The sequence below is a fragment of the Balaenoptera ricei genome, chromosome 8 (genome assembly GCF_028023285.1).
Source record: "Balaenoptera ricei isolate mBalRic1 chromosome 8, mBalRic1.hap2, whole genome shotgun sequence".
Taxonomy (NCBI): domain Eukaryota; kingdom Metazoa; phylum Chordata; class Mammalia; order Artiodactyla; family Balaenopteridae; genus Balaenoptera; species Balaenoptera ricei.
The window spans coordinates 113435464-113452064 of NC_082646.1; the positions used below are offsets into that span (position 1 = coordinate 113435464).

The following is a 16601-nucleotide window of genomic DNA, read 5'->3' on the forward strand; positions in this document are numbered from 1 at the left end:
AGGTCTACTTGTCAATTTCCTGTTTTCTGTTTCCTTCTGCCTCGTTGAGCCCTTCCCTGGGGGCATCTGCTCTGTGCTTTCCGGCTTCAGCTTCCCCCCCCCCCCCCCCCTTCTCCAGGAAACGCCCGCGGTGCTGTCGTGAGGCCGTTTCCAGGTGGCTTTAACCAGGAAGTTGTTTACAAAGGTCTCTTTAAAGGGTCCCGGGAAACGGGGCCCTGCGTTACTGGGGCACCGAGGGAGCTCGTGGGTGCTGCCAGCCCCCGTGTGGCACTGAGCGAGTCCACCTTCCCGTCCCCGTTACCTTCTACTTCATCAGCTTCTGTGAGCGTGTCTGGTTTCTCACTGTGAGGGTGGAGCTCACCCGAAAAGTCCTAAAGGGTTTTGCTTCCTGCATCCTGAAGGTGAGCATTTAGCTGCACGATTCATTACTGTTACATCTTTTTGGAGGATTATACCTTTAGTCCATATAAAACCTTCCTTTTTCTAGATTAAGTCTTTCCATCTTCATTCTATTTTAATTAATACTTTTTCAGACATAGAGTGGCACAACCATTTTCTCTTTGTGTGCGTGGCTGCTTTAATCTCTGTCTTTCCCTCTCTGTTCAAAGGTTCCTTTTCATTTAGCTTCTAACTGCATCTCTTATAAACAGCATACAGAATTGTCCACTAATCCCTCTCCCACCCCCCTCAAATCTGGAAGATTCTTAGTGGGGACCTAAGCCCTTGATGCTTTTCTGTGATCATTAGCAGCTTTGCATTTACCTGGCCGTCTGGTCTTGTATTTCTTATTTACCATGGTTTTTACTGTTCCCCCTCCCCCCAAGCCTTTCATTGTATTGACTGAATTTTCTTTGTTCCATTTTTTGTCTTGATGATGGTTTGGAAGTTCTCCATCCAATTTCTGTTCTCCTGGTGGCTACCTTTCAAACCTATTTTTAATTTAATTTATTTTATTTTTAAATTTTATTTTGTATTAGAGTTGATTTACAACGTTGTGTTAGTTTTAGGTATACAGCAAAGTGATTCATTGATACATACACTCATTCTTTTTCAGGTTCTTTTCCCATATAGTTTATTACTGAATACTGAGTAGAGTTCCCAGTGCTGTACAGTAGGTCCTTGTTGATTAGCTATAAAATCTTAACATAGGTTGGAAGATATTTTTCTGTTGATACCGGGAATCAGTCTCCTGTCGGGGGTTACAGAGGAGCTGCCGTTGCGGGGGGACATGTTACCGACATTGTTTAGGAGGGTCAGAGTGCAGTGGTGATCACACACACACGTTTGGTCTGCTTATTATGGTTTTTGGATTCCCTTACGCACCCGGGGTGGGGTGCCCATCACCCTCTTTAGGTGCAGTCAGTCAGCATCTCTGCCCTCCTCGGAAGCAAGAGGAGAAGCCGCTCTTATGCTGGGTTTGAAACGCCCACATAAAACCCACAGGTACACACGTGTGTGCACATGCACACAGATACACCACACACTCATAGGTACAACTATACACCCACAGCACAAATGTACACGCCCGTACACACACTCACACAAATGCACACACACGCTCACACACGTCGGCCCCAAGGCTGCGGGGCTCGGCCCCTTCTCCTGTGTCCCCGATGCCAGGAGCAGGGGACGCCCGATGACACCCAGTGAAAGATCGGTGACAGGCACCGAAACTGCACTGGCAAGGAGAAGCACAGAACCCACGGTGAGATGGTTCTGTCCTTTCAGGGATGTTGTGTGAGTTTCCACAGATGCTCTGAAAAGGAAACAATTTCCTGTTGGTGGCCGAGCAGCTGGCAACGGTCCAGCCTTCCAGATGGCCGTCCACTGCTGGCCCAGATGCCCCCAAGGGCCGCAGGGCCAGTGATCACGGAGGGGGTCTCAGTGCTGGGGACAGCTCCAGCCACATGGACAATCGCCAGCCTGGGACACACTGTGAAGACGGGGCCCAGGAACTGAGGGGGGGTCGCAGGGGGACCAGGGCAGACGGAGGAGGAGGACCTGTGCAGGGGAAAGGCTGGTGCCTGTGGCTGTGGGTGAGTTCCGGGGAAGGGAGCCGCCAGCACAGGACAAAAGAGACGCAGGAAGACCAACCACAGCAAGCGGAAGGAGAAAGAAAATGTTCTCTGAGGAAGGAGAACCCTAGGAAGAGAGAGACACAGAGACTGGGAGACACAGAGACAGAGAGAAGAGACAGGGAGACATACAGAGAGACAGAGAGACAAAGAGAAGAGAGAGGGAGGAAGGAGAGAGGGGGGTTGAGGCGGGGGGGGGGCACAGAGGGAGGCTTCCAGACCCAGAGCAACGGGAAGAGGCCCGCCGTGGTGAGGGGATGGGAGGACGTGGGGGGACCTTGACGCCCTATAAGCTGAACCGACGGCAGTGTGGCTCCTCCTCACCCCCAGCTTTTTTTCATCCTCGTAACCGGCCGCTGTCCTCCTGCGGCCACCCCGCCTCCCCGCACAGGGGGCCGTGTCCCCAGGGCCGCTGGCTCCGGGTGCTGCGTCCGAGGGAGCCGCCAGGGGGCGGCGGAGACCCGGGAACAGAGGACGCAGGAGTTGAGAATCTCTCCCCCAAGTTCTTTCTAACGACATTTCTCAAGTGAAGATGAAATGGAATAAAAACCATGCCTGGGAGGGAGGCGAGCCCACCAGTGGGGACACGAAAGAAAACCTGCCTGTGAAGGGAAACGGGGGGAATGACAGCAGCGGAGGGCAGGGCCCGGGGGGCCCCCAGAACTCCGGGCTCTGCGGGCGTCCCGGCTCCGGCTCAGGGGAGACAGACAAGCGCCAACACTGGGGCAGGTGCAGAGATGGAGACAGCGAGGCGCTTACACCAAACCACGGAGCAACGGAGCCGTCCTGCTCACACGATCAGCTCGGGGTCTGTGTCATCATCATCGTCGTCGTCATCAATAAGGAGAACACCGCCCTCCCTGGGCCTGGGGGTCTGGGCCCGGCACACCGAGGCCCCTGCGAGGTGCTGGCTTGGTGAGCGTGAGATAGAAGGTCCTAGTGGACCACCTGACTTGGAGCCTGCACTGGGCACAGCTCCGTCCAGCAGGGATCGCCCCCAGGAGCAGGGTCACGGTGTCGCGAGGCGGGAACCTGTCCCCCCCCTTCTCCCCGGGGCCGTCCTCCGCTGGAGGAAGAAACTTTCCATCAGGGTTTGATCTGCATTATGAACACTCTCTACCGCCTCCTGAAGGCGACACCATCAGCAGAACGGGAGTCGAGGCCTGAGGCGTGGCCTTGGCGGATTTTCTCGCTAAGTCCTCCCACGTGGGCTCCGAGCCGGAGTTGGCGGAGGTGCGCGGCAGCTTCTGCGGCCCACGGGGGCGCGCCCCACGCGGAGCAGCGAGGGGCCGGCAGATGATTAGGAAGCGGTGGTTCCGGCTTTACAGCAGGTTATTTGACTGTAAGCTAATACACGTTAACGTTTAAGGACGGCCGTGCTTCCGACCTCCTGGGCATCAGCGGTCACCTCCCCGGCCCGCGAACTGGCTGCTGCGGAGGCCGCGGAGTCACGAGTAGGGCGTGTGTTTCCGAGCTCCGTCCAGAGTGAAAGTAAGGACTGGCGGTTCCTGTAGAGATGCACCTCCGAGCGCTCCCTGGGCGGGGCCGAGGTGGGGGGCGGCTGCCGTAAGAAGGCATGGGAAGGAGTGGGGCGGGGCTGGGTGAGTGGGGGTGGGGTAGGGAGAGGGCGGGTGGGGCTGGATCTGCGTGGGGGGTTTGGATGGCGGGGGATGGTGCAGTGGCCTTGACCCAGCGCTGGCCCCAGCCGGGCCTGCAGGGCTGAAGCTGGGTGGCACAGGGAGCGGGGAGGGGGGAGGGAGGCCGGCACCCGCAAGACCAGCCCCTCTCTGGGCTGACCTGTTCGCTTACAGCCAGGCAGGGACCACCTGGAGAAAACTGACCAGCAGGTTCGCTCCATCTTGAAGATGTATTAGGACACGTATTAAAAACAAAGACCAGGCTTTGTTACAATGGAGTTTTGTTCCCAGAGATCGTGTTGTATGGAACTTCCACTCCAAACATCTCTAAATTAGATAGCACTTGGAAAATTAACACCCAATGTCTTGCAAGAGCTGCTAGTTATAGGAATTCTGGGTTTTAGCAGTTTCTCTTGAAAGCCCACGAGGTTGCTCTCCAATGCAGCTGTTTTATCCGTTGACATCCCCTACACTGGGTATCTGATTTTTGTGTTTCTTAGGGCACACCTCTAAGATACTCTCAGGGGCTCAAAGAGAGAGTTTTGGCCTTCAATTTAGTCTCATCACGTAGAATCCATCTCTTTACAAACAATTCATCTGTTCATCTATCCATCCATTCACTACTTGTGTGGACTTGGGAAAGGTGCTTATGTCCCTGAGCCAAGTTTCCCCACTTGTATCATTTGTATGGGGCTGTGTGGCTCTTGCAAAGAGTGGGGGGATTGCAAAGTCCCTGCCGTAGGCCCTGCTCGGTGAATGTTGGCGTAAATGTTGGCTGCATGAATATCAGCAACACCTCCTGTGCACCTAAGGGTGTGGCTCAGAGATGACCAGCTTCAGCGCAGGACTGGCTGTGAGCCCACATCCCAGGGAGCAGTTAAAGCTGCCCAGGAGTGTGGCGACAGCCTTAACACAGGAGGCGACATGGGGCAGGGATTTTGGGTTTTTTTTTTTTAACATCTTTATTGGAGTGTAATTGCTTTACAATGTTGTGTTAGTTTCTGCTGTATAACAAAGTGAATCAGCTATACGTATACATATATCCCCATATCCCCTCCCTCTTGCGTCTCCCTCCCACCCTCCCTATCCCACCCCTCTAGGTGGTCACAAAGCATGGAGCTGATCTCCCTGTGCTATGCGGCTGCTTCCCACTAGCTACCTATTTTACATTTGGTGGTGTATATATGTTAATGACAGGGCAGGGTCTTGATGTACACATAGGAGTTTTCCAGGTAGCAGGTGGTGGAGAGGGGCTTGCAGGCAGAGGAATCAGGAATCACTCCTAGGGGCAGGTCCCTCACACCACACAGAAAAATGAGCTCAAAGTGGATTATCAGGAGGAATCTTACAGGAATGGTCAGTCATCCTGACATCAAACTGTCATCACTTCTGTGGAGGGCATCACAGTACAGCAGAGAGAGACACAGAACACAAACACTTTAAATACAACAAAGAGAGAACAGAGTAGAACAACGATTAGTATAATGAGTTGCAATCGGGTCACAATAAGGCACTAAGTCCAGAGGGGAGCCTGCTGAAGGTTTCTCGATGTCAGGGTCAGAGCATCTTTTGCAGTGTGAAATGTCTCTGATCATGTCATCAAGGGTTTAGGTAAACTTTCTGAGTGGCTCATACAACAGCAGGTGTGAAGATTGTCTGTACATGAGCTGTTATGGTGATTTCTCTGAAGTTTATATCAAGTTGTTTGATGTTAGCTTGCATGACTTTGGGAAAAGGGCATTTTTAGTTCTAAACATTTCCAAGTCAAAGGGATGGGAGGAAAACTGGAAATGTTAGTTTGGAGTCATAGCCAGATATTAGAGGGAACTAGGAGAATTCAGGATCTAGTCCAGATTACGGGTAAATACCAAAACCTCAAAGGCAATTTAACAGCACTAGAACCTGATATACACAAAAGTATTACTGAAACATAACTTTTCTCTCTAAAATTACCCTCATTTCTACCAAAGTTAGCCAAATTAATTTTTTTGCAAAATAAGTCTGATTTCAATAAACTGAACCCAATTATTTACATAAGTGGAACAAGAATAACAATGGTTCATATTTTTATGATCATTTAAATTGGCTTTGCTGGAACTTTTCATAAAGAATCTCAGATTGAACTTTAAAAAAAAATTTATTTATTTGTTTATTTTTGGCTGTGTTGGGTCTTCTCTGCTGCACTTGGGCTTTCTCTAGTTGCGGCGAGCAGGGGCTACTCTACGTTGCGGTGCACAGGCTTCTCATTGCGGTGGCTTCTCTTGTTGTGAAGCACAGGCTCTATGCACGCGGGCTGTAGAGCGCAGGCTCCGTAGTTGTGGCGCACGGGCTTAGTTGGTCCACGGCATGTGGGATCTTCCTGGCCGAGGGATCGAACCCGTGTCCCCTGTGTTGGCAGGCAGATTCTTAACCATTGCGCCACCAGGGAAACCCCTCAGACTGAACTTTTATTTATTTATTTATTTATTTATTTATTTATTTATTTATTTATATTTTTGGCTGCGTTGGGTCTTTGTTGCTGGGCGCGGGCTTTTCTCTAGTTGCGGCGAGCGGGGGCTACTCTTCATTGCGGTGCGCAGGCTTCTCATTGTGGTGGCTTCTCATTGCAGTGGCTTCTCTTGTTGCAGAGCACAGGGCTCTAGGCATGTGGGCTTCAGTAGTTGTGGCACGTGGGCGCAGCAGTTGTGGCTCGCAGGCTCTAGAGCGCAGGCTCAGTAGTTGTGGTGCATGGGCTTAGTTGCTCTGCGGCATGTGGGATCTTCCCGGAGCAGGGCTCGAGCCTGTGTCCCCTGCATTGGCAGGCAGATTCTTAACCACTGCGCCACCAGGGAAGCCCCCAGACTGAACTTTTAAAGTCCTCTCGAGGCCAGGAAAGCCAAGCAAGAACTTGACATCAGGTTTCGCCTGCAATACCTACAGATTTGGTTACATTCCTCTTTTCTCCAGGTCCCCAAAATATCTTGAGGTTTATGCACCTGCCAGGAAGTGACTTTCCTTACTCACATGTTTAGGCTGCTGGGAACCCTGTAAGCAAGGTCCCAGGCTGTTTTCCCAATGGGCTTTTGGCTCCATAAAGTCAAGCTTAGTTCCTTAAAGCTTTCTGGTCTGAGACTATGCATGTCCCTCTCAAATATGACATTCCAGTCAAAGCCTTGGTAAAAGAACCAATGTTTCCAATTATGTCCTGTTATAAGGAGAACAGAGTCTTATTGAAATTATGCAAATAATTATATTGCCATGGAAACAAGAATACCCACTCAGAGTTTCCAAATTCTGGAGGGATCAGGTAGGGAGAAAAGATAGATATTTCATCTTTGTCTACAAAGGTATACTTTATCAAATTGCTGCAAGTCCTAGATAGCTTGAGAGGAAAGGTTTTCTTAAATCTGGAAAAGCAAAACATAAAAGGACCTGCAATGTTTAAAACAAAAAGTCATAAAAATGATAATCCTCCTCACCAGTTCATTCAGTTCCATGGAATTAATTCTTGATCTTGACCTTTTGTTAGTAGTTTTATGAAGCCATCAGTTTCTTCAGTAGAGTTCTGTAAATTCTTACCCAGTTGAATGGTATGATCTAAAAGTTTATCAGAAACCTGTAGTCTAGAGAAAGTGTCAGAGCCCTTTCCATGAATCTCTCTGAAGAGGAAACATTTATAAAGACCAGAGTAAAGCAATGTGTATAAATGAAAAAAGACTTAAAATGGCTGGTTAAAGACCTGATCACAGTGCAATTGACAAGGAAATTAGGTTATTTCACTGACATACAGCATTTTAAGATAATAACTAGAATTATGACTGATGACATTATACCAGGATATACCAGATTTCCAGATATTTCACATAGTTTCAGAAACATATTTAACATATACCTACACAGACACAACATAAAGGAGGCTTAGTATTACTTCTTATTTGACAATGCTTCCCGTGTAATTTAATATATCAAATAAGCCTAATTCGTTTAACATCTCCTTTTTATAAGGAGAGAGAACAAATCTTTGAGTTATTTCAGGGGCCCTCTGAAACATCTCATACCTCAAAGTTAATTCTAAGTCAAAAAGACTTCATTTAGAATTTGATTCGGGGAATTTTGCAACAAATACCAAAAGTTTTTAAAAAAAACACTTGGTCAAATAGGATCATAGGTAACTGTGAAGCAGTGCTTAGTGATCCGTTTAACCAAAATAACAATTAAAGACTTCACAGGCAAATATAAACAGTTATATATATTGTAAAAAGCCTGAGCTATACAATATAGAATCTTTGTTTTTCTAGACAGATTACATTAAAAATAAAGAAAACCTTTGTCTACAATTTCTCATTAAGATCAGACCAATAATCTAAGAAAACTTTTCCTTTCAACAGAGAAAACAAGTTTAATTTTGTACCAGCTTGCTTTTGATATTAAAAATCATTTACTTAATTGAATTCATTCCAATGTTAGCCACACATAAAATTCCTTTCTAAACGTTCCCTCTTTTGTTTCATTTTGTTTACAAACCTTCTATAACTTCCTATATCCATATTGTTTGTCCCCTGTTTTCTTTCCCATTTAGAAATTACCAGCTTTAGGACAAAGTCACTTTTTTTCCCTTAACAAAATGCATTTCCATTCCTTAGACTTTTTAAAACAAATTGCCTTGCATGTGAAGATGTTTTTCTTATTAATTTTGGTAGTTTTAATTACATATATTAATTAGAATTTTAACCCTTAGAAACCTTAATTTCTAGTAAAAATTAAGAAGTAGGCAATTATGGACTGTCTTTTACATTAGCATTCTGTAGACTGGCAAATTTATAAATACTTTTTACAATTTCTAGAAACATGTACTTTCTCACAGGTAATTACTCAGGGTGGCACCAAATATATTTACTAATAGCCCCAAATATCTTTAGTTTCTCTGTAAAAGGAAGCCTATGTTCAGTAATTAATATTTCAGCATCTTATTTTGGGGGGAATGATCTAGATATTTAATAAATTTCCATCATTTTACTTAACAAAACTCTAAAGTTTCCAGTTACCAAAAAGAATGGAGAAAATATTTTTAAGTATCATAAAACATAATGAAAGAGTTCACCTAACAACTCTTATCTCATTTACATTTAATTCACTTATGAAGATATCATCATACCAACTTTTTTTTTTTTGGCTGACAAATTTTATAACAAAGATAACATGAACTATTTGACTTTTAGTAAACCTAGGTATTGATACAATAAAAGTATTATACTTAATGTTGACGCTGAAGAAATGTCTATATTAACTAACCAACAAACTTAAACTAGTTTTAATAACAAATATTAATTTAATACTGAAAATTTCCCAGATCACATGAACCTGAAATTCATTTGGGTTAGTTTCTATTATATTTCTAAAAATTTATATAAGCACTTAATTTTCTTTAAGTCAATTACATAGAGCTCTTTGACAAGTTAAGTCTGGCAATACCCTCCAGAGATAGAAACATACCATATCCATAAGTACAGACATAGACATTCACACAGTCACCCAGACAGACACAGACAGATCTCATAGTTTCCATTTTAAAACTTTCGTCATGAATCATGTACAATACAAAACTCACTAGTTTATAAATAACAGTTGGAATAAATTAAGTCTACTCACTCAGATGGCTAAAGTCTTTTATTATCTGTGGAGAACACTTTTAAGATTTGTATTTGCCCTTGACAAAAGGCAGGTCACCAGGGGGAACAATGGTGTGATTAGAGGGCCGTCACTCTCATTCCATCCCCCAGACCTCTGAGGAGGGGAGGGGGCTGGGGGTTCAGTTCAATCACCAGTGGCCAGTGATTTAATCAATCAGGTAATGAAGGCTCCAAAGCACTGAAAAGGACCGGGCTGTGAACACACGGAGGTCTGGGAGACTGCACACCTGGAGACGGCATGGGAGCTCCTGACCCTTTCCCCACACATTGCCCCAGGCATCTCTTCTGCCTGAGTTACTTCTTTTTATAATAAACTGATGATCTAGTGAGTAAAATGTTTCTCTGAGTTCTGTGAGCCACTCTAGCAAATCAAACCCCAAGAGGGGGTCTTAGGAACGTCCAACCTGTACCCAGTCGGTCAGAAGCACAGGTGACAACCTGGATTTGGGATTGGCATCTTAAGGTGGAGATGTGAGACTGAGCCCTTTACCTGTGGGGTCTGATGCTAACGCTAGGCAGGTAGTGTCAGAATTGAATTAAATTTGTGAGACACCCAGGTAGCGTCTCACAGGAGAATCACTTGGGGGTGTGGAAAAAAACACACATTGGAATACCCAAGAGAAACGAAAATATGTCCACACAAAACTTGTAATATTCACAGCAACGTTATTCATAACAGCAACAAATGGAAACAGCCCAAATGCCCAGCATCTGATGAGTCAATAAACAAAATGCTGTATCCACACAGTGGAATGTTGTTTGGCCATAAAGAAGCATGAAGCAGAGATGAAAGCAGGCTCTCAGTCAGGTACTTGCACACCTGTGTTCACAGCAGCGTCATTCACAACAGCCAAGAGGCAGCAACAACCCAGGTGTCCACCGATAGATGGACCGATAAGCAAAATGTGGTCTGTGTGTACCGTGAAATATTCTTCGTCCTTAAAAAGGAAGGAGATTCGGACACAGGCTACCACATGGATGAAACTTGGGGACACTATGCTCAGTGGAAAAAAGAAACAGAGACAAAATGTCACAAACCGTATGGTTCCATTTATATGAAATGTCCAGAATAGGCAAATCTCGGAGACATAAAGGAGATTCGTGGTTGCCAGGGGCTGGGGGCAGGGGAGGGAGTGGGCTATGAGCACTAAGGGTGCAGGGCTTCTTGGGGGTGGTGGATGTGCTCTAAAGTGGATGGTGGTGATGGATGCACCACTCTGTGGGTATGCTAAAAGCCATTGGATTGTAGGCTCTAAATGGGTGGGTTATATCGCAACAAAGCTGGGGGAAGGGGGGAAGGGGAGGGAAGGGAAGCAAGCCCAGGCTGGAGGGCCTGGCGGGCGGAGCCAGGGAGGCTGGGCTGACCCAGTGCAGGGTGATGTGGGCGGGAGCGGGGGATGTGGGAGGAGGGGAAGACTGGGGTCTGGTGGGACCAAGAGCCACGACGACAAATACTGAAGAAGGGTTGCTAACCGCCAGAATCTCTCCTTCCCTCTTCCTTTAATTAACTAGTTAGGAAAGACCTTCCCAGGGACTCTGTTCTCTATCTAAAGAGAGTGGCCAAGTGCTGATGAAGGGGTGGGTTCTGACCAGCCCTGAAGGGAGAAGTGCTCTGGCCACTACTTTTTCCTGGCGAGACTGACCAGTGGTGGCCAGACACACCCCCACCGCACTGCACTGGGGGGGCAACGCCCTGGGTTGGCAGGGCCGCAGAAAGACCCGCCAGGGCTGTGAGAGACATAGCCGTTCCTCTGGGTTTGGTGTCTTGTCACAGCAGAAAATCTTTATTGTGCATATTTTAAAGGTCATATTTGTAATCTCTTACCCCGCTGGCCTTCTCTTTGACCCCAGCCTGAATTCTGCTCTCCTGTGGCTAATGCCTAGAAGGAAGACGTGTGCCCTGGTGTGGTTACGGGTAGGCATGTGAAAAGTGGCTTCTTTTGTGAAACCTCACTTTCTGCAAGCTGTAAGCTGGGTGCCCCCTTGTGTCCTTACTCAGCTCTCGCCCACCTGGGCATCCATTAAGGACACGTGCCTCCTGGGTGCCAGCCCTGGGCCTGAGGACTCCCCTGAGAGTGGTCTGGGCTTCGACCTGTTCCTGGAATGACGTAGGTCATTTTTTTTTTCCGTAGAGAAGATGCAGGTGCTGGCACACTGACCATGAAGGAGGTGAGGGACCCTCTCTGTGCCTCTGGATCCCGGGGAGGTCCTGAGACTGGGAGCAGGATAAGACACCCTGAAGGGCAGTGTCACTCTCTCCACAGACCTCGCCCCGAGCAGCTTCAGCTGCGCTTCCAGAGTCGCCTGCCAGACAGAGTTTTTGTTGGACTGAACGATGAAACATCCTGAGCACAAAGCACCATAGTGCTGCTTCCTGGATGGAGAAGATAAGCCCGTGTTCCACGCCAGAATGTGACTTCCTGGTGATACGCAGAGTCCGAGAAGCAGCGGCCAGACTCTTGGGGACCAGAGCCTCACTGGACCACGCTCTCCAGATTCCAGGTGGAAAGACGCGGCAGAGGTGGGTCATTTCCCTGGGCCATGTCAGTGCCCAAGCAACCAGGACACAGAAATAACCTGTGATCAGGAATAATACCGGGTGTGAGTTTCCTGGAGCCGCCCTAACAAAGTCCCACAGACCAGGGGGGCTTAAACCGCAGACACTCACTGTCTCCAGTCCGGGAGGCTGGAATCCGAGATCCAGGTGTGGGCAGGGCTGGTCCTCCTGAGGCCTCTCCCCTCAGTGTGTAGACGGCCGTCTCCTCCCTGTGTCCTCACAGGGTCGTCCCTCTGTGTGTGTCTGTGTCCTGATCTCCTCTTCTTCCCAGTCCTATGGGATTAGGGCCACCCCTAATGGCCTCATTTTACCTTAATCACTCCTTTAAAGACCCCATCTCCAAATACAGTCACATTCTGAGTTCCTGGGGTTAGGACTCCAGCGTATGAATTTGCAGGGACACATTCAGGGGTTAGGGGTAGGGTTAGGGTTGGGTTAGGGCCTAACATCAGGCCATGACTTAAGATATTTGGTACAAAAGCAGTGAAGCCCCATGGAATCCCGAGGGCCAAAACGTGCGAGCCCGTGTCGGCCGGAGGGCCTCCGGGCCCTGTGCTGGCCCTGGCAGGGACACCTCGCGGACACCCCGTGAGCAGTGGCCGTGCACTGAGATGCTGCAGCTGCAGGTGGCGTGTCGCATCGCCTGGGCTGGGTGTGTGGGGAGGCTGGACCCGCGCCTGAAAAGAGCGTCTTTGGCCAAAGCCCCCTTAGCAGACAGCAGATTGCCGCTTGTCTCTTGGAATCGCTTCCAGGGGGTGACGTCGGGCCCGTCCTGCCCCGGGTGTGGCCATCTCCTGGCCTGGGCAGCCTTCTCCAGGTCGCTGGTCACCGCCTCCCGTCCCCTCTCACAGCAGCTCTGTTCCTGACGATCAGAGAGGAAGGACACAAGACAAGAGCCATTCTTCCCTGGAACGCGTCACCGTCTTGAAGGACCCACTGGAATCTTGATTTTATGCCCAGGAAACCTCTCCCGTGCTGACCCCCCGCCAGCTGCAAGACCCTCCAGCACGAAGCACGGGTCACCTGAGTGCCCCTGAAACAGCACCCGGGGGAGTGTTAAAGTGCCTTCGTCCCTTCTATGGAACCAGAGGGCCTGCAGGTGATTGAATGCGAGCAAACAGTGGATCTTCACCCATGCCCGACTGGCACCCACGCGTGGCAGCGGCGGGACCCTGGCCCCCTCCCGTGGGCTCTGAGGCCAAGGGCTTCTTCGAAGCAAAACCTACCCACAACACCAGGGCACAGGGTGGGGCTGTGTCTGAGTGAGAGGTCCGCACTGCTGTGTTTCTTGTTTTCTCTTCTTCTTTTCCCCAGTGTGATAAAATACACATAAAATTTAACATTTTTAAGGGTACATTGTCATTAAGAGCACTCGCATTGTGTTACCATCACACCATCATCTCCAGAACTTCCCATCTTCCCCCCTGACACTCTGCCCCCGTTAAACACTCACTCCCCTCCCCTCCCCCACCCCTGGGCACCCACTGTCTACTTCCTGTCTCTCTGGATGTGATGACTCTGGAGACCTCACGTGAGTGGAATCACACAGGATTTGTCCTTCTGTGTCTGGCTAATTTCTCTGAGCATAATGTCCCCAAGGTTCATCCATGTTGTAGCCTGTGTCAGGATTTCCTTCCTTGTTAAGGCCGAGTAATGTTGCATTGTGTGGATGGACCACATCTTGTTTATCCTAGTTTTGCTCTGAAACAGCCTCTTACAAATTCCAGAGGTGAACCGAGGGCTGTGAGGTGTCACTCCGGCGGAGTGGCAGTTGCTCCTTGTCTCAGGAACCTTGCCCTGGCATGATTCATGCGCTCAGTAACCCCCACACCTGCTTTAGCAGAGATGTGATGAGCTCTTGGACTTGGAATCGGTGCTGCAACGGGGCAGGACCTTTGGGGGTGGCGGGATGGGGTGAGCGTAGTTGCACCCCGGGATGTGAACGCCGAGGGGGGGGTATCCTCCTTGGAGCAGGCGTCTGAGCTCTGCCAGGCCCGTGTGCTTGCCGGCTGCTGGGGCCGCCCTCCCCGTGGCCCAGGCTCTCCCAGGGCAACAGGGACACAGAGATGACTGTCTGCTCCCTGGGCTCTGCTCTGTGCTTCCTTCCTGGGAGCCCAGTGTCTTAAGTCCCGTGACAGATGTCACTCAGTGTCAGCCTCTCAGGTCCCCAAGCTGACGTCCCCCCACCCCTGGGGTTTGGCCTGAGCAGCCTCTGTCTCCACACCTTGTGGGCATGTGTACCCCACCCCGGGCATCCCCCCCACACGAACCCAGTGTCACCCCGACTCGGGACACCCTGTCCTCCTGCGTCACCCCTCCTGTGTCCCAGCCAAGGTCACAGGACTCAGGGAGCACAGAACAGGGCGTGTGTGAGGTGAGGGAGCACCCATAGGTGTGACCCTGCAGGTCAACAAGGGCAGAGGGGCAGAGGTTAGGGCTCACGTGACCCAGGGGGGCTGCGGGGCTCCCTGTCCAGCGAGACTGAACAGAGTGTACTGAACGTGGCAGTGTGACTTTTCCGAGGGAAAAACGTGTGTGTGGAGTGTGTGCGCACGTGTGTATGTGTGTTTGGGGTGGGAGGGAGTAGGTCAGGCTCAGAAGGAGGACCTTGAGGCAAACGTGCTGGCCCCGGTGTCAGAAATCCTGACCCGAGGACTTGGGATGGGCAGGGCCACGGTCTCCCACCCCTGGGAGGCGTAATTGGTGGCCCCAAATACAGTCCACATCTGAACCCCCAGAACCTGAGGTGACCTTTTTTGGGAAAAGGGTCTTTGCAGCTGTGATCAAGCTAAAGGTCTCGAGATGAGGTCATCCTGGGTTACCAGGGTGGCCCTAAATCCAATGACAGGTGCCCTGATGAGAGAAGAGACAGAGCGAGGAGGAGGCCCGTGAAGACCAGGCAGAGGTTGGGGTGACGCGGCCATAAGCCCAGAGATGCGTGGGGCCCCCAGCAGCTGGCAGAGGCAGGAAGGACCCTCCCCTGGAGCCAGAGGGAAGGAGCGCGACACTGGGACACCTCGATTCAGACTTGGGCCCGCAGGACGGGGAGAGGATGAACCCCTGGCCATATTCCAAGTCAGATGACCCCAAACATGCCCCCAAGGGTGCCGACCGGCCAGAACGAAGATGCTCTGACGGACACTTGATGATCCACGTGTACGTCTGCTCACAGAGGGAGGGTGAGGCCCCGCATCCTGGGTCCTCTGGTCACGTGGTGGGTGCTGGTTTTCCCCATCAGTTTCATGATAACACAAAGCCCACATTTCCTGACCCTGAGCCAGGGTCCCCAGGACGCTCTGCAAAAATGACCACATTTGACGTTTGTGGAGAAAACCCCATGGGATGGGTGTTCTCTCATTTTCACGGGTGAAAAATCAAGGTCTAAAGATTGGCACCGGGTCATGCAGCCAGTGGTACAGAGCCCAGGTCAGAACCCACCTGTCTCCCCTTTTCAGTGAAGTGGCAGAAAAACACAGAGGCTGGCATGACCAAATCCCAGTGACCAGGGCTGACATCACTGTAGATCTTTGTGTCTTTGTAAGAGATTAAACAGCCTGCCCAGCCCCAAGCTCCCTTCCCTGCTGGTGTGGGCACTGTGGTCCCTGCGGTGGGTCTGCGGTGCTCTGCTCTGTAACCTCTCTGGGCCGCAGGTGCAGAGTGGAGCCGGTCAGCCTTCTCTCGCCTGAGGCAGAGTGTGTGGAACACACACTCTCCTGTGCACGCATCTTTGTGAAACGTGTGTTGTTTGCACTTCTTTAGACCACGTGTGGAGGTCCAGCTCACGTACAATGATGGCACGTATTTAAACTGTGCTGGTTGATAAGTTCTGGCTTTTGCAAATGACCCCGAAAGCATCGCACAATCAAGATAATGACGTATCACCCACCCCCGGAAGCTTCCTGTGCCTTTGTCATGCCCCTCCTGTCTGTCTGTCTGTCTGTCTGTCTCCACCCTGTCTCTGCCAGCTCCTCCCCACTCATCCGCTTGTGTCCTCACAGAGGAGTTTGCATTTTCCAGAATTTTACTTATTTATTTTTGGCCGCGGTGCTGCAGGACCTTAGTTCCCAGACCAGGAATGGAACTCCTGAGAGCGCCGAGCCCTAACCACTGGACTGCCAGGGAACTCCCCAGAATTCTAAATATATGGACTCATACACATGGGCAAAATCATTTTGCGATTCCTCTTTGCTGCCCTGTGTGCCAACAGCCCCTGCCCCCAGGTCACCCAGAGGTACCCCGCTGGATGGACCTTCCAGGGTTTCTCTCTCCACACTTTGGTGCACACTTGGGTTTTCTTCAGTTTGGGACCATTACAAATAAAGCTGCTGTGAGAATTCTCCATGTGACACATGCTTTCGCTCTCTTAGGGAAAGAGCCTGGAGTGGAATCACGTGGTGGGCGTAAGTTTAACCTTGGTGGAAACTCAACAACAAGCAAACAAACCTTTTAAGAAGCTGCCCGACTGTCCCCGCAGTAGCTGCGCCGTGTTGCTTCCCACCAGCTGCGCACTAGGGCTTAGTTCTTCCACGTTCTCTGGGCATGGGCAGTCTTTTTCATTTTAGAATTTAGCCATTTAATAGTGTGTAGTGGCATCTCATTGTGATTTTAATTTGCATTTCCCTAATGCCTAATACGTTGAACACCTTTTCACAGGCTTATCTGC

General features: G+C 49.9%; 1 long non-coding RNA gene across 1 annotated transcript; it reads left to right on the plus strand.

Moving 5' to 3' along the window:
• Positions 1-208: 208 nt before the first annotated feature.
• LOC132370114 (uncharacterized) lies at positions 209-13242 on the plus strand. The gene is made up of 3 exons (XR_009504523.1): positions 209-401; positions 11646-11902; positions 12790-13242. It is a non-coding gene; the product is annotated as an uncharacterized LOC132370114 (long non-coding RNA).
• The last annotated feature ends 3359 nt before the right edge of the window (positions 13243-16601 follow it).